This window comes from Melanaphis sacchari, unplaced genomic scaffold (genome assembly GCF_002803265.2).
Source record: "Melanaphis sacchari strain LSU unplaced genomic scaffold, SCAv2.0 Contig105_pilon_pilon, whole genome shotgun sequence".
In the NCBI taxonomy this organism is placed as follows: Eukaryota; Metazoa; Arthropoda; class Insecta; order Hemiptera; family Aphididae; genus Melanaphis; species Melanaphis sacchari.
This window is the reverse complement of record NW_020270395.1, coordinates 309,988-325,877: the sequence shown is the minus strand read 5'-3', so window position 1 is coordinate 325,877 and position 15,890 is coordinate 309,988.

Genomic DNA, 15,890 nt, shown 5'->3' with positions numbered 1-15,890 from the left:
ATTTATTGTGTTTACTAATACATTAATTTTCTCTCGTAATTTTTATTTTATATATTTTTAAAGTTTTTACCATGTAATATTGATTAATAATAATTTTATAATCATATTATTTAAGAAGTGTCAAATTAAATTTTTTGGCAGTACATTAGTCTATTTTAAATATTTTTATAAATATGTACAGACCTTCAGTTTAGGTGATGACTATACTATTTAGGGCCCTTCTATAACAGCTAACAAAACAAGAAACTTTAATAAATTGTTATTAGGTATATTATTAGATATATACTATATAGGTATAAATTAAATCTTATACGATTTATTATAATAATAAATAATAATTGTGGCAACCTCCTCCTGTGCACGATTATGAGTCTTTTAATACTAACTGTTAAATAAGCGATTTGTAATTAATAGATACCAACTCTTTTATGTTCATTAATGAAATTAAACAATAAATAATAATTAAAATACACATTTGGTGTAACAATAAAACTAAGTTCACTACTATGTTATCTATCACTTCATTTTTCTTGTATTGAATTATGCATAGCTATTTTAATCATGGTATCATTCACTAAGCATGATCTAACGTGAAATTTCCAGAGTTAGGCCTCAATCAATTTTTAGACATAACTCAACTGATGAAGTAGCTGTAAAACATGTTTAACAATAAATTATGTTACTATACTGTTATAACATTAATATAATCGGTCGTATGAAAATACTGTTAATAATATTATAGTCATTTTTTTGTATTTAAAATTGGTAAAGTAATAAATTATATAACAAAAACGGTGACGATTACAGTATATTTTATTTGGAGATATTGGAGTACATCGTATATTAAGTCATTCGACAGTAATTAAAGATTAACTTTTATTTTTTATATAATAAAACGTTTTTCTTGATCACCTTCATCTTTCAATAAAATAAAAAAATAAATAGTATAATATTACAGAAACGGTGGAGTGTTATCACAGGTTCTGTCATAACTCATTTGTCGTCGTTTTAATATATTGGCACATATATATTTGCCGATTAATATAAAACATTTTTTGTACCACTTTCGCCATTGCCATTAAAGTTAATCCTCAGCACAGTTTAAATTCTGAAATTCGACAAAGAAACAAAATAATTTACCGATGGTAGTTGATTTATCTTTTACATCTCTTGAACACGCCTATTATTGATATTATTGTAGGTAAGTTTTAAAATATATTTATATTAAACTATATTATAAAATTATGTTAGTCGGATTGTGCATTGTTTTTGATACTTATTAGTTATTATTTATTAAGTATTATACATTTAAAAATAGTTTTTATCTGTATCAACGGTATATATACTAATAATCTTTGTGCGTGTGAAATTTTAAAAACCTTTCATGTATCCGAACATCAAATTTACCACATATATTCGTTATAAGTAGGTTGGTAATTACTTTATTATTGAATATTTAATTCTAAAACGCGACGTGAACTCCTTAAATCGTAATCCTGACAAAAAATAAAAGATTTTTACATACTTGATAAAAATCATTTATAGTATTAGTATGTTAAATAATAGTAACATAACCGTCTACTATATTTGGATTACAATATATTGATTGTTTAGATGTCGAAAGTTTAGTCTTAGTTTCATTTTTGTTTAAAAAATAGTTGAAAATACGAGTAGTTCTTATAAGATGAATTAAATAAATATTTAAGTATTTAAAAATTGATAGTTTTCTTGGTGTGTTAAACAATAAGATTCCATTTAAACGTATATTTTTATTCTATTCGTATGTTATGCTAATTGTATAACTGTGTATAAGTATATGATATGTTATATATAGTTTCCTTTAGTAAAAAATAATTAATATTTATTTAAGTCCCAGAAAAAAAAAACAATGTTTGAACCAAACAACATTTTTGTAATTTTTATTATTTTATTCCATCTCTTTTTTATATGTTTATGTTTATATTTATTTTATTTTTCTTCTGAAAATTTGTTTGAGTAAATATATTAAAACAGTATTTATACGTCTTACTGTCAACAGAAAAATTCAAACATATCAAATATACGCTTTCTTACATTTAGGAAAACTTTTTTTAGCTGCTAGACCTTAGTATTAATTTCAAAACTTAAACAGACAATGGCGGTAAATTAACATATTTTGTACTGTAGACAACTTTTGCAATTATTCATTTTTTTCTACCAAATTCATTTAGAAATACTTTTTATTTAAAACCTAATAAGAGTAAAATATTAGGGTTTTTTTTTTTTTTTTTTTTTTTTTTTTAGTTTCAATATTGTGTGTGTTAAAAGTTGAATCTCTCGATCTCATTGCCCATATTCTCAGAATCAAATAAATAATGTCATACTGCTAACAAAGAAATATTATATTTATAATTATATTTTTAGTGTGTTTAGTTAATAATATGCTCAACGTTCTTTAATAATGACCATGTAAGTTACTGTAAATGTTATTTTAATCATATGTGTATTTGAATTCCAATCGATGTTGTGTTGATGTATATATATATATTTATATTTGACAATATTTTAACGTATAGTATACATATAGTATTCTAAAACTATATAGTTAATTATTAAGTTAATAAGTATAATGAATAATATTGAATAAAAAATATATGTTGAATACATGTATGAAATATGAAATAAGAATATAATTTAAGAATGATAAAATACATCTTATATTTGATAATATTCAAACACGTAAAATATTTTGTCATAAAATTGATAAAACTGTATTTCATTTCGATTATGATAAAATAGATGAAACTATAAATAAACTTTACATTTTTATAATTTTATGTAGTATTTTATAATATCATAGAGATAAATAAAAAAATATATGATAAATATTTTAAAGCTACTTTATAATTTTAATTACAACTAAAATAAAAATACTTATTTATATCGTTAGTGTTTTATATATTTAACTAAAATATAATTTTAATCTTGTTTATTAATACAATTTGGTAGTAGTAATAAATAATAATAATATAAATCATTATATTTTGACAGTAAACATTTACTACAGTATACTATACACTCGTTTTTAAAATAACAAAGGAATAATATTAAAACGGGATATTCGGTAGTTTAACTATTTATATTCACATCCGATTTCTTAATAGCATTACCGATATCAATTTTTTAAGTATTAATGTTTATAATAAAATATAAACCTCTGTGCCACAGTCAAATATATAAATACTAATCATTTCTGCATTTTAGTATAAAATCTCTTGTGTCTTATTGAAATTATTGAAATATTATTTTGATATTATAATATTGTTTATTTTTTTTTTTATACGTGTATAATTTTTATCGTAAAAAGACCGATTTATACTATTTATTTATTTAATAAATAATGTATTTTATCTATAGAATAATCTTTTTAAAATTTTACAGTGCTTATTTGAGTATTATTATATTGCAGATAAGAAAACATATTATAGCTATATAAGTTTTAAGTCGAATTAAGCACTTAATCGTCTACGTTCGATTTGTTGGTTGCCGGGGGCTAAGTATTCTCTCACAGTGTGTACCGATCTCTTATTAAAATAATTGTCGAAAGGTTACAGCTGATCAATCGTTAATTTTTGTCTCCGAGTGGTGTACTGTATAATATAACGTGGGACCCTAAATAAAATTCTAATTTAAGTCAATGATCGTCGTATATAATGTATATATATACGTACGAGAACATCGGTCTGTGTTGATCGAAAATGACCTAACATTTTCTGTAATCGCAAATGGGTCATATGGGTCGTATACCGATCAATCTGGTGTCATTGATCGAATACGCGTCTATCCCGTATGCCACTGTTGAAGCATAATATTTTTTTTACAAATCTTATATTCTTTTTATATGCATTTTAAAATATCTAAATAAAAATATAATACTAATTTATTTAAATCAAAATTAATCAAACAACTGAATAAAACATGAACCACGATCATAGTCCGGTGACAAACTTATTTATATCCATATTTTCATAACCTGAGCCATGAATGATTTTTCTAGAGTAATAGTACCTTCGCTGCGCATGGTTAGGTTACTACTTAAATAATATATCATCGAAATATATTTTGAGAATAATATTTTCACGGAAGTTTAATACTATAAAGAACATTTTATTCCTGGTAAGATATTTTTAGGGTGTTTACAATTCCCAAAATATCATAACTGAGTTTACAAATTGCCTAGAAAAATTATTCCTTTGATAATTCGCTCAAAGGATTTTCATGCCTCTCAGAATAACATACCTTCAGAGGGTAAAAACAAGTCCTAGAACAATTATAGCTATAGTAATTTATTCATTGGATTTTTATACTTTTTAGTTTACACGAGGGGTGGAGTACAGTAAAAACATTGTAAAAAAATTAAATCTAAAATTTCTATGAATATCCACGGGAGTATAATTCATCTTATAGAAATAGAAAAAAAATGACGATACGTAAGTACAACTATTTATAAATGTTATTATAGATATCAGAATACACACATACATAATGTGTAATCCAATGAAGACGGTTATATTTAAAATACACCTTTTACATTTATTAATGTATATATATATATATATAAACTATAATATGAATAATTGTATCTCTAACAAGTGTTAACGATATTTTATGTGTATAGTTCATCAACTTATCAAATAATTCTATATTTAATTTATATTTATGCGCTATATTTTATATGTATTAATATATACTCGCCGACTTTAAAACAATATTGAACTCAATTAAGGTCAATTCATTAAGGCCAATTATTACTCGTATGATGAACAAACAAAATGCATAGACTAAAACTTCTATGTAATCATTTTTAATCCAACTTACTTTAATGATTTTGAAACAACTAATGATTCTGATAACAAAAATAGGTCATCCGAACTGGTATAGATTATCTAATTATCTCATAAAATTACAAGAAAACTATAATTTTATAATAATACCACAATAGCTGCACTTCGAAAACAAATAATACTTGTTTCGTAGTATAATTCTGCGTATGGTTTAATTTAGGCCATCATGTTTAACGGCATACTTAATGGCTTAATTTTGTATTTACTTTCAAATAATGTTTGAATAAAAATAAAGGTTTTTTTATTAGATTTTGCGAGACTATAATTTTTATGTATATAAAAAAAAAAAATAATAACACATATTTTGCTTGTATTAAGAATAAATATTTAATTTAAATATCCATTGCCAGTAAATATTTTAATGCCAAAAAACAAACAATAAATATAATTTCACACTACATATAAAAATAATATAGTTCGATATGGTACTTATATATATAAATACCATTAAGTATCGTATATTTGCACAATCTATTCAAAAAATCTCATTTATGGATAAAGCAGTTAAGGACTGTTCATGGAAATATCCTATTAAAAATAATCAAATTTTTATATATTTCGGAAAGTTTTCGGAATTAAATAATATTCTACGAAATCCGAATATTTAAGAGTTATAGTTTATTACAGAGTTTTGCCAGTAATTATTTACAGTTGATTTTTGGCTGTAGATTCTTTTTGTAATTCAACTATATTAACGTGATAAAATTAATTTTTAAGCATATAATTTTTATAATGGATTAAGCAGTATTCCATTTTAGATTCCAAGTGGAAACGAGAATTGTTTCGTTTGAAATAATGAGTTTTCTTTTCTTTCTTTCTTAGGTATTACAATAGTTATATAAACATGAAGTTACAATTGATCTCAGTGAACCTGCTTTACATAAATTTCAGAATTTCCAAAATATTTTATTTTAAGATTATAATTTGTTTTTCTTTAAAATTGAATAGCAATGGTATAATAATTTCGTTTGAAACTGTGTTTTAATGTGCTTAAAATATCGATTTAAAAGTGTGTACATAAAAATACAGCCATCATAATACGATTTAAGCAACTGCGTGGATCCTTTTTTAAGTTTATTTCGTCTATTTAATACGTTATTGATTAAGTTTTATAAAATGTATGCATTTTAAATAATCAATTGATAGTTTTAGAACACATGTAAATATTTTTAATGCATATAAAAACATTTGCAAATCAATTGTTAGGAAATTAATGTATTTAAATTTATTATAATTTCTATCGCAATATAGATAGCATAATAGTACAAAACAATTTTGTATGGTATCTGAATTTTCTTTATTAAGGTGTCAAAGTCATTAAGATAATTATTTATTTACTTATTTTGAGTAATAGTAGACAATTATTGATATGAGTGTTAAATATTTAATCAAATAATTATAAATGATATAATATAGTTATACATAAATGCCCATTATCTATTATTTTTGCTTATATGAAATAATACCCGAAAAACTTTATTAAGTAATTTAATTGAAATGTATATAATATGTAACTAGATTTACTTGTTATGGTATTTATTTATGCATAATGATTACATCAAATGACTCATTTGTAATTATGAAGCCATGCAGTTATGTAATAATATTATTGTAATTCAAGTTTCAATATATTTTACACAAAAATTCTAAAAATGTGTATTTATTCAAAAATGTAATAATTGTACTTATTATTTAAATCGCCACGTTTACTAAAATTATCTTAAACTTCTAATGTGTTTGACACTCATTTAAACTATTTAATTAAAATAAAAATATATAAAATACAGTTTCTTTTGTATCTCTCGTTATCTTGATAGATGTGCTAATTTAAATAAAACAATATTTATGTGTTAATGATCATAAACTAAATACTAAGTTAGTCGTAGAAGTTGTTTATTGTAAAAAGTTCCCTTTGATTAAGTTTTCAATAGTTAAACACGACGTCTTTAAATAAGTTCAAATTAAATATAGATATATAAGGGTATTTTTAATTAAAATACATAAATACAGAAATATTCAAACGAACCTTGTGGAAACAAATTTTGAAAAATTATTCCGAGGATTGAATCTGTAGAGGTAACCTCAAAAGTAAAATATAATTATATCGACAGACGTTGATAGGTATGATATTTTAGTTATTAATATAAAACACTTAATTTACTAAATTTAAGTAAAACATAAAAACACACTGTTAGATAGGATGTAAAATTGTAAAGCAAATTTATCATCTTTGAGAGTATAACACTTATATTACTAATCCATCCGGGTGGCAAATTGGTTCATTTAAAAAAATGTTTTTGAACTAAGTTTATCCTTCAATTTTAGGAATGTAACAATATTACAATTATATGATGTTTCAGTTTAAAAAGTTTTAATAAGTAAATAAATAATATATATTAATAAATCTTGAATATGTTAACTCGTAAGTAATTGAGACCTCCATGTAAATAACAATGGTTAAATTGTAAATTTCTGATCATCTTATTTATTTTCCATATTTTTATTATATTATATCGTGTTAATTGTTTCATACCATCTTTTTGTATGCATAATAATTAAAGAGTTTTATTGTTTTTGGCACAAGTTGTCCTGATAATAATTATATCTGTGGTATGAAATTGTATAATAATTTTCACCTCGACATAACATAAATCGATATTAAAGTGCATCGTAAGTTACGAGTACAAAGATTTAGCTATTTTTATTAGTCAATTGTTTTAGGCATAAAAAACGACATTTATTTTTCAAATTATTCTTGTCTTATAAATTATATCTACTACTTATTTCACTGCACCTCGGCGCATTATACATATACTTTAATGTTATCAGTGTTATCACTGATTGGTTTTTATCATCATTTTAATTGATTTAACATTATTTTATGTCATTTAAATGATAGAATGTAATTGTTAAGATAACAAAGCAGTTAAAATATATTTTTAGATTTTTCTGTATTGGGCATAAGTTGTTAACACAATACTTCATAAAAAATATGCTTATTTCTCAACTTAGAGAAATATCTATGCTGTACAATAAACTTTTGATAAATAAGGTTTTATATATTACTCCTAACTGATAGTTATAATGGGTTCTCTTTATTTACATAAATACTCGTATATAGATAGATAAAAAATAGACAGATAGGTATTATTGAGACAGAATGTGTAAGTCACTTAAAAAATTCTTTTGACGTTATATCATTTAATGCACATTGCAGAAAGACCGAAAAATCATAAAGGGACACAGAAAAGGAGTCGAATTTGTTGAACAAATAATAGCAAAAACACTTGAAAGTTTTAGAAGTTGTTGTCGCGAGACTGAATTTTTACAGTGAATTCAAAAAGAGAGTTTATTTTTTTTTTTCAAAGGTTTTAAAACACAGCAGCAGAGGTATGTAATATTATTTTTCGAAATATTAGCATAACCCAACTGGCCAAATAGTTTGTTTATGTCCAGGTAATATTTCCTGGGGTCGGTTACGCTGCACCTAAACTATTTTTTTTTATGTTTTTAAAAGTGAGACGAAATGATAATAAGTCTATACGGTTAAACCATATAATAGTCGTTCTAACCATCGTCACAGCAGTAAAATAACGAGTGTATATGTACCCGTGCAACCCACCGCTCCTATGAGTTAATCGACATTAATTTGTACCATCGACGAAGGGTCGGATTTCATTAGCCGAATGGCTTTTAAAAACAATACGAAATTGATTGGGGCATGTTTCAATTCCATTAAAACCGAAACTTACAACGCCGTGAAATATGTACGCCGCGCGTGCATAATATATTATAATTTTTTTTTTCGATTCATCTCTTCACGTTTTGGATCCTATCCAACAATGATCACTATTCGCCCGGTTGTCGCACGGGGCTGAACCGTGTCGGGGGTGGCAAAGACCTCTTCGAATTTTATTCATTCAACAACACGCACACACGCATAAACACACACACACACAAACATACTGACACCCACACACACACACACACATACACACACACACACACACACACACACATACACACACACACACACACACACATATATATATATATATATATCATTGCACATAGGGTTTAGGCGACGATCCGTTTCGCCGTAGACGTTATATTGTCGCGTCGCCGGACGAGTAATAAATACGTCGTCGACCCGGCCGTCGAAGCTTATACGTGTAAGGTTTAGCCGGTTTATTTTACATTTGGCCCGCAGAATATACGCGTTTGACATTATTTTTTTCCAGTTCCAATCGCCGTGCCCGCCGTCCGACCGTATATATTATTACATAGTGTTTACGGTCCAACGCGAACCCGCCCACTAGGTTTCCGCGTTCTAGATTTATGGTCCGGCGGCGCCACGCGATATTTATCGGAATTAAATTCTTCCCGACACGTGGACAAACGGGACGGTTCCGGCCGCCGGGGAATTAAGATGTGTATAAGTCTTTTTTCCCGTACCCCCTCGATTCACGGACACATCCGAACGGACCATTCGTCGTCGATAAACGCGTCGTCTCCGCTCTCCATCGAAATTCGATATATTATTATACTAAAATACGAGACAACTGGGCGGGCTCCCCTATTATACGCGCAATACATCCAATCGCCAATATATTTATATACATTTATATACACACGTACAATTACGTCCAATATTCTTATCAGCGTCACGTAATCAAACCATTTATTTTTATTTTTTTTTTTAGGTGTATTCTAGTTGGCTTTTCCTCTTTAAGCCGTATATGATCGAATTAGTAACACTAATTTTTTTCCGTATCTTATAAAATTAATTTTCACAATCATTGATTCTCATACGAAACAAAATATTAATTAGTATTAACATAAAAATATTTTATGCTATGAATCATCTAGTTATTTGTATTGAATAAGTTTAATACTACGTCCGTTTATCAATTAATGAGTGGTACAGTAAACATTTAAATCAGAAATAGAATAATTAATTGTTATTAATTAGAATTCAAACATTTAATATGAAATTTGAAGAACGATTTATTTTAAAATAATGTAAAATATAATTGTATGTGACTAAGAAGTTATTTTAAGTATCTAGTATTTAAGTAATATAATTTCGTGATATAAGGAAACGTAAAACATAACAACTCTTTTTATAGTCAATAGTAAACAAAAAAATAAATGGATATTTATTAAATATTCTCCTTATTAAATTTGAAATGTATTTACCTCTAATATTGCCCTAAATTTAATAATTTTAATTTTTACGTAGGCTAGTCATATTTTTTTTAAATATTTTATATTGTTATTAGTAAGTCATTAGATATTACGTGGTTTCATGGAGACATTGCTTATAGATAACAGGTTAGATTAACTCATGATGATTTTATTCATTTTTTTAAAACATAAGATGATGTATAGTTACCGAGAACTTGAATATGAATCATATTAATATTCGTTTAAATTAATAGATTTTAACAATAATTTGAATAAACAATGAGCATATTATACCAATGAATTAACTTCTTACCTTCTATGGAGTCTGATTTATAGACAATTTTTTTATACTTATATTTTCAAAAATGTTATAATTATATCACTAAAATACAATATTATATATTGCTCTTATTGTAGCAGTAGCGTATTTCAAGATGGATTATTTTTTTTTTTAGAACAATGTGATAAAATATAAACATGTAATTATTGACAAAATATAACAAGAAAATGCTAGAAAAATCGTTTTATCGTTTAATGTATAACCATTTTTTATTTGCATTTTTAATTTTATAACATACGTGCAGTAAGCTATTAAATTATTAATAATAATACAATTATTGTATTAAAAGACCACTTCACAAGAGGTTAATAAAAAAAAATATATATTATATTTCAATCAATTTAAGAATATTGACGGAATCACTTACAATAAGCTTATAATTTTTTTATTATAATGAAGAAATAAAAAGATTGACAACGTTTTAATTATTGAAAATCTATCCCTCCGCAATACAGTAATACTTAAAAAGTAGTTTGAAAATAATAGCATGCTCCATCGTATTTTATCGGAAACATGGAGGTTAGCGGAAGTTATACCTCACAAACGGTATAGCAAAAAAAAGATTTAGTGGCAGGCCGTTAAGCTGTTAAACGTGTTTACTGTTCTATTATTTGAATAAATGGTTCAAATATTGTGCAACAAATCATATACAGCACGTGTTGATAGTAGCGCGTGTGTTTAGATCACTATTATTAGTATACATATGTCCATGTATATGGCATTGTTAGAATAGTATAACCACGATACTGGATATTAGAAAATACACATTGCTTATAATATATATGACATTTCTGGTATAAAATATTTTTCCTCACAATATAATATGTATACTATATGATGGCGCATATAAAATGAGTATGACACGGTACAAGTGAGGTTGTGTCATATCTTATTAGTTATTAGTAAATTTATAAATTAACTATCATAACTTATAAAAAACCGAGAAAAATAAAATAAAAACTATGATATTTTTTATTTTATTTGATGCAGCATAGATCACGGATTCAATTTAAAAACCAAACTAGTAGAAACGTAGTCTATTAATAACATTCATTAAAATGCATATAGTATAAATATATAAACGTAATTACTAATTACACAAAAGCATTATCTCTGATAATGCTACATTTTAATTTGATTTTATAATATTTTATCATCAATCATTTTTAGGGCTCGGAATTCATATTGTTATTATTATTATTATTTTTTTAGATAGTCTAACACGATGCTTCAAATGTATTTTAAGTGTATATTATTCAAACGGATATATTTTTTTCGGCAAAATATAAAATATAAAATATATAATATTTATAATTTTGGCATATACTATTTTACAGTTAGGTACTAATTTTATAAAGCCGATGCTGGTCAGTCTGTATTTTTCACATAAAATATTAATCAAATAATAATTATATTGTACTATCAAAAAACATGCATCATTGAAGTCTGGTATCAAAGTAATTTCCTATAATATCGTTTCATGATTAATTTATTAATTCATTTATATAGGTAAAAAATGTGTATTTTTGACGGATGCATTTTTCAGTCATCATAAAATATTCTTGGTTTTTAGTTATTTTTTAGTCAATTTATTTGCTCGATCACTTTTATGCACAACGATTAGTAAAAAATATTTTTATTAATTAATATACGTTATAATGATAAATATTATTTTGAATATATACATAGTTTTCTATACGAAATGTTAAGGTTCACTAACTAAACACTAAACGGTTGTTTTTTTTAATTTTTCAATTATACATTTCGTAGGTACTCGTATATGCCGACGCTTATTTATTCACCACGACTGGTCTATAAAGTCTATCCCGAATCCATTTTTAATGTTTACTAATAATTTATATTTGCTTTTGAAATTATTGTTCTTGGGGACAATCAATAAAATGTTTTTTTTTGTTTTTTTACCTAACATCTTGATATGCTAAATGTATATTGGTATCGTCTTTAAAATAATTGAACTATGTTTTTGTACGTTATATTTGCATGATAAACTGATTATTATAAAAAATGTAAATCTTGACATTTTTAATAAAGTGCCTTATATACATGTATAGCATACATCTTATAATATAATGTGCACAATTCCTTTGTAATTAAACTATAATTATAACATAAAACACATATACTTTTTTTTAAACGGCGCTTTGTATAGGCAATTATGATACATAACATTGAAAATGATAAAAATTTGTATTCCTTATTATAATAATATTATCATCTTCATAATATGAAATTTATTTAATTCTTTTAAGTCTTAACAAGACGTTATTACAAAACGTCATATTATTAAATTTTATAAATAGTTTTAAAAGTGGAAATCAATTCATCCTATCAAGGTTTTAATGTTTGTCTACTTTTCAGGATGTCTTATGTATCGGATTCAATACAATTTCCCTATTTGAATGAAATCTTTCAAATAATATGTGTATAATGTGCATAATACATGGATCTGAAATCGTTTTGACTTAATTAGCACTAGTAACTTTCTATAGTTTATAGACTAAAAATAGGATTTTTAAGTACATAATTTCATTAATAATAAGTTTACCTTGATGATTTATGCTTGCCCATTCATGTTCTAAATTCCATAATTAATAATAAAATACAATCATGTACTATACATGTTGTTTTTTCGTTTATTTTGTTTGTGTTGGTTATATTGATCATTGGTGGAAATAATAATTATTCACACAAAACTTCAGTAACAATAGGAAAAAAAACCACAGATAAATATGAATATTAGTAAAAAAAAAAAAATAATAATAATAATAATAAACAGGTTTTGTTGAATACGAATATTATTGAAACGCATATTTTTTGGATCTATTTGTATATTCCGTATTTCTCTATTATAAACGTTTATCAATTATGCTCTCAATTTAAATGAGAAATACACACGGGAAAATTCTATAGTTTTGCCGATATGAGGTTTAACTAAAACTTGATTAACTCGAAACACGGGATATGCGAGAAGACGTGAAAATTAATCTGAATTACGCGAAATATATCTCATTAATAAATAAATACATTAAACATAATATACATGTATACTATAATGAATATAAAATTGTTTTTGTTATAACAACGCTGTTTAGTGATTAATTGCTAAGTTGTTGCATAAGTTCCGACTCCATCGACAATTTATGTAAATAATTTTTATTATTTAATCTGAGAAAATACAACTAAAATTTTCGGTCATAAATAATACTTCAATATTCAAAAACTATACACATTTAAATATTTTAAATTAATATAGTAGATGAGTTTTGAACTTGTTTTGTATATCGAATACAAAGTGTAGGTGATTATAATTATGTAGCATTATGCGTGTATTCAAACCGAGGTACCTATAACCGATAAAGACGGTGTTTTTTGTATATTATATTATTGTAATAATACAATATATATAAATGTGTAATTTAATTTTGACAAAAATATAATATATATAGTATATACAATTTGGTAGCGAATTTAACTGTATTTTTTTATTATGAGTTTATGATAAATTTATGTTTTTTTAGTATTCTACGGAAATCTGGATGGGTTGACAATCAAATTTGCTATTTTTTTATTGCTTTTTAAAAAAATAATGATTAAAAAGGCTACCACTGGGTACGAAGTGTGCAAGTTGGACAATTATAATATAATATTACATATTTATGACAGAAAAGAGGTAAAAAAATGGTTGAAATATATAGTTATGCTCTAATAAATGTTCGTACATGAAATTTTCTATTATTTATCGTTTTTGTTATTGAATTTCTTTCGGATATTATGTTGTTTTGTATACATACGTATAATATATAATTTCTTTTATTATTGTGTAGATTATTGAGATATTATCAATTATGTTCTGTATCCTAATATCACAAAAGCAAAATAAAAGTGTCTGAATTCGAGCCATCTCTTAGTAGCGTCTGTTCAACTAGTTCGCATTGAACACATTGTGAATTACTATAATATAATAATATATTTTATTACAGATAACTAGACCTCACTAAGGAATTCAGTAAGACAATCTATTATAACATTATTTTATATATATTTCATTTTTATGTGCGTGGTGAAAGCTCTTAGTACAGTTTAAAATTAGGTATGTTAATTAATATTGACAGCGATAAGTCTATTATACTAGAAGAATAATGTTTGTAATCAAATGATTTAAAATTATAAAAATATTTTATTAGATTTTATAATTATTTTAGGGTAAGTATACATAGTAATATACCGATATATAATTTAATTTTATGTAACGAAGATATACGAGGCTAAGACAAATTGATAATTTTGAAAAATAAACCAATAAATTGACTACTTTTGTGTTTTGGGCATTTTTAACTATCTTATTATTAAAACAAAACTAATGAAATATCCTTTTCTTGAAAACTCAACAGTAATTTTTTTATGTAGATTATTACAATATTCAGGCCTGTCGTTATGTAAAATCATTTTACTAGAAGTTTTTAGAATTTTTATTATTAAACAGATATCAGCATTTCAGAGTTAAAGAGTTACGCGTAAAGAACTAGAACAAGCTTAATAATTTTTATTATTTATTTTTGTGCAACCAATTTATGTGATATAATGCGCAACAATTCATAGTGAATATCTATTTATTTGTTTACGTATTTTATTTTTTTTTACTATGACTTAATGATGTATGAAAATGTCGTTTTTATTTTTCATACATTTTTTCGAAAAAAAATTTTATTAAACGGAAATTGATGTTCATCTATTGTACAGCTCAACACGAAATGTACTACTCATCACGCGCAATCACGTTCCACAACAGCATTGTATTGTAATGCAAGACTGGACCATTTTTTTTACATCTTCTTCAGCGAATAGACAACTTTTAACGTATGAATATCACACCAGTACTCTGTACGCTTTATTATGCGCTTTTGACGTATGTATTTTGCATGTTTATGATTGGTGGATTGGAAAGAGCTACTATGAATATTTCCATTTTCCTATGTCATGTTTGATGGAAACTTTAAATAGCAGTTTTATTCGTTTTTAACCGAGGAAACTGTTATAAATTACGGGCATTGGTCTCAAATACAGAAATATAGTTATCTGGGTTATAATTTTTTATACATTTTTTTTATTTTGATTTCATATAAATACTATCACGTTTACAGTTTTTGTTGTCAATAATGAAGTGATAATTTATTATTCTATTGAATATATATTTTTTTTACCAATCGCATAGTAGGTACATTTACTTATTGAATACACAAAAAAAAAATGTATTTCAACTTATTTTTCAAACATTAGTGAATACTGATTAGCAATTAATATAAGCTTAAATTAATTTAATTTCAATACTTTTGTAATAACTTGTTGTATTCTTTTCTCATTATTTCTGACTATGATTTGATATTGATTCAATAATCTTATATAATCATGCGGTGTTAAATACAAAATATCCAGTACATTTCCTTAAATACATATCATTG